This window comes from Palaemon carinicauda, chromosome 2, assembly GCF_036898095.1.
Source record: "Palaemon carinicauda isolate YSFRI2023 chromosome 2, ASM3689809v2, whole genome shotgun sequence".
NCBI classification, from domain to species: Eukaryota; Metazoa; Arthropoda; class Malacostraca; order Decapoda; family Palaemonidae; genus Palaemon; species Palaemon carinicauda.
Genome location: NC_090726.1, coordinates 13,053,458 through 13,057,460, shown reverse-complemented (window position 1 = coordinate 13,057,460; position 4,003 = coordinate 13,053,458). Strand labels below are relative to the sequence as shown.

Sequence of the window (4,003 nt, the reverse complement as noted above, 5' to 3'; positions counted from 1 at the left end):
TTGAATTTTAGTCCTTATAATATCTCTTCTCATGGAAATAGATATTTGTGACTTGTTAAGGGTTATGAGAGAGATGAAGAATACATATTGTGGAAACGACCCTTTCCCAAACAGTTCAATAAGTAAAGCTCCAAACAAGCAAGCTGTATATAATATTTACCTGAATATAATTAACCTAAGTAATTCACAATCCTGTTTTCCTAGCTGTGAAAAAACTGCGTTGATCAAACCAATATACAAAAGAAAAGCTGATGTAAACGAGCCAAATTCATATAGGCCCATTTCAAATTTATCCTACATGTCGAAGCTTATTGAAAAAATCATAAGTGAGCAATTATGGGCGCATATTGACGAGTTAGAGGTATTCCGGGAAAATCAATCGGCCTACAGAGCCAATCACTCTACAGAAAATACCTTATGCTCAATAATGAATGATGTGATAGGTCTTCTTGATGAGGAAAAGTGTGGAATTTTGATTATTTTAGATCTTAGTGCTGCTTTCGATACTGTTGTGCACGAGTACTTACATGACGACTTAAAGTCCATTGGAGTGACTGAGGAATCACTGGAATTTTTGCGAAGCTGCTTAACGAACAGGAAGACTATTGTAGAAGTTTCTGGAAACCGATCCACTGAGAAAATTCTTATGAAAGGTGTACCACAGTGTAGTGTTCTGGGCCCTATCTTGTTCAACATATATACTATCGAGCTATCACACATCTTGAAAAAACAAAAAGTGGGCTTTAAACTATATGCAGATGATACTCAGTTCTACCTTTCAATTTCAACAATACAAGATACAAAGAAGAAAATTGATGAGATAATGACTGAAATAAAACATGGATGTAGAGGAAAAAGCTTAAATTAAACGATGATAAAACAAAATATATGTGTTTTGGCACAAAGGTGACTTTGAAGAATTACCAATTATTTCAAAGTATAAACATTGGTGACGCTGAGGTTAGGATTGTGCCTGTTGTGAAAAATTTGGGTGTACTGATTGATTGTAATTTGTCAATGAGGGATCAGATAATGAACACAGTGAAAGTGTGTAACTATTACCTGAGAAACATAGCATTTACTAGAAAATATTTAACAAAGGGCAGTAAAAAAAAAATTAGTGATGAGTCACGTAATATCAAGGCTTGATTATTGCAATTCTTTGTACTATAAATTGCCCAATATACTACTAAGAACGCTTCAAAATGTGCAAAACCCGGCCGCTAGACTGATAAAAGGCATTAAACTTCGGTAGAGAATAACTCCTGCATTGATCAATCTACATTGGTTACCTGTTAAGGCTAGAATTGAATTTAAAATTCATTTGTTGACTCACAAAGCACTCACAAGTGATAAGCCTAAATATCTTCGTGATTGCTTGGTCTCCTACCCTCAAGCTACTAGCGCTGCTATAAGAGTTAGACATGCTGATGATCCATATAGACAATTCGAAATTAGTGTGAATCATGCAATAGGAGGAAGAATGTTTTGTTATGCTGCACCGAGACTCCTCAAGGACCTTCTACTTGATGTCAAGGATAGCAAAAATGTGGCAGCTTTCAAGAAAAACCTGAACACTTATCTCTTAGGAAAGTGTTATGATAGTGATCTGAAAACTATTAAGCCTGAATACAAATGCTAGCGAATAACTGAAAAGATAAAGAGCAAAATATTAACTGGAAAAAAATGATTTTCACACACCAAGGGCCACCTGAACAAACTCTTAAGTGCTTGATAGAGGGCGTGAAATAAACACCTAAAAGTAAAAGTGAAAGTAAAACTATAGTTTACGATTTTGCATTAATGTAAAAGCACAGATTCCACGTCCACACTACCGGATAGTGTCGTAGAGCAATTATTTTCTTAAGACAATGATTAATGGGAGGAATGAGCTATGATGACATTAGAAGCATGGGAACTAGAGGCATAGCTATAACTAAACACAATATTGCCATATCTATCTTATCCCAATACTCCCTTTACTTAATCACCGAGCATAGTTGAACACCCATATTTACGCATGCGTACAGAATCGAAGTTTGGTTATCAGTCATTTCCAGTCCAAAGTAGAACGAACTCGGGATCATGATGCTTGAGCAATAAGATTGAGATTAAATTAAAAGAATTATGCACTGCAGCATTGAAAATGCAGCTCTTTTAGAACTAGAACAACTCATGAATTAATTTCACAACTGCAAGATCTCTGCCATTGACTTAAAATTTTAATTTAAGTAAGATTGTACATGAAAATGTATACAAGCAATATGCGATCTTCTTTGAGGTGGTAAAACAATATAAACCAAGCAACGAATACTTGGGGGACTAAACTAAAGTAACTAACTGTAGGTCATACAGTCAACATGGTATATGCATCTTGTGCCTGATGTTATGTGATTTGTCGTTCCTTGTCTTAAATACGAACATGTCAGTCAGATCCAGTGTTTTCTCCTTTGCAGAACTTGAGTATTACTGTTCTTATTAGGTCACCAACCACTTCCCGCTAATGTGGATGCACAGTACTTTACCTTGTACAGGTTTGGTATGTATGTGGTCTTTGGTTGCAACCAACCGCTTTTCTTATTAAGAAGGAATTATGTCGACAGTTTAAATCTGGTATTGACCTAAATAAGGTTTCCTTTGTTGAAAGTAGTCATATACACTTTTAAAATGTTCGACTTGCAACTTTAATACATTATGAAATTAAGCTTTACAATTTTGAGACATTCGTGAACAAGTAGTTTGTTTATACTACTAAAAAAAATTAGCTTACTTTTTAATGTATTATACTGTAGATATGCGAGAACTTACCCACCATTTAAGATATCAGACTCAGAAATGTTTGTCAAAAGTTGAATCTAACCTATAATTTTGATTGCCAATTAAGAATCCTAACCATGGAAGATTATTTGGCTCAAACAAGTTTGGGAGCTTAAGATTTAAAACCAAAAGTAAAAGTTAAAAGTTAGTTGTAAAAGACGAAAAAAAAAATTGAAAATTTAAAAAAAGAAAAATTCCCTCAACTGTAAAAAACAACAACTAGGGCTTAAGGTATTATTAAACTATTATAATTCTTAAATTCATCATACTATCAAAGGTGCCCTGTTTTCTCTATAGAGAGTAAATAAATTAGTCCATATTGGCACATTAATATTTTATCAGCAGTTTTAAGACTAACATTGATAACACTACTTGAACACAAACACTAATATTTAATGATTGTAATAATACAAGGGGAACTGCAAATACTTCAAAACTTATAAAATTCTAATTAAAGAGGGTTTTTCAGAATCATTCAAAATTTAAAAAAAAAATATTCGGTACTAAGAAAAGTGCCATTTTAAGCCTTCAAAGTTTATGAGAAGCTTTTAAAAGTCCACGGAAAAAAAAGTGAAAAGAAAAAGAAACTATAAAACATTACGGAACGGCAAATTAAAACTTATTATTTTAGTCTTAGGTTAACATCTACTAATAAAACAATAACTAATGAACATGTATATATATTGGCAAAGACAATAATAAAACCGATAAAGCATTAAACCATTACGAGTAGGTTAGATATAAATAAAATACAGGTCTATTAAACAGTTATGAATGGACAATCATTTCAACATTAAAATAGTATCGCTTATAAAAAGTAGAATATAGTTTCCCATTGGATCCAAATACAAGGAAGATACAGAAGACAGTAATAGGATTATTTTTTGTTTTATTTTTTGGGGGGAATGTGTAAAAAATCCTCTTGAGGACTATAGATAATTAAAAAAAAAAACTTGAAGACTATCCGCTTATAACATTTCATTTTTTGACACCTCGGACAGAATATCTTCTGCGTCCCGTTAATGAAGCCTTGAAGTTTAACCGTTGAAACTTATATCAGCCTGTAAAGAAAGAAAATCTTGTCAACAAGTAAATTTGAGTAAATATAATCAGGCCAGGTAATTCAACCATCAGCCATCTCAGTATGTACTACAATGATAGCAAGGTCCTAAATTAGTAGTTATGT

The 4,003-nt window shown here is 32.9% G+C and overlaps 1 long non-coding RNA gene across 1 annotated transcript in view; it reads right to left on the bottom strand.

The window, feature by feature from the left end:
* Nucleotides 1-3,481: 3,481 nt before the first annotated feature.
* The window catches only part of LOC137615298 (uncharacterized), a 1,495-nt gene continuing 973 nt past the window's right edge, over nucleotides 3,482-4,003 (bottom strand). The window contains exon 2 of the long non-coding RNA XR_011039208.1: nucleotides 3,482-3,878. This is a non-coding gene — a long non-coding RNA (uncharacterized lncRNA). The remainder of the gene's footprint in view (nucleotides 3,879-4,003) is intronic.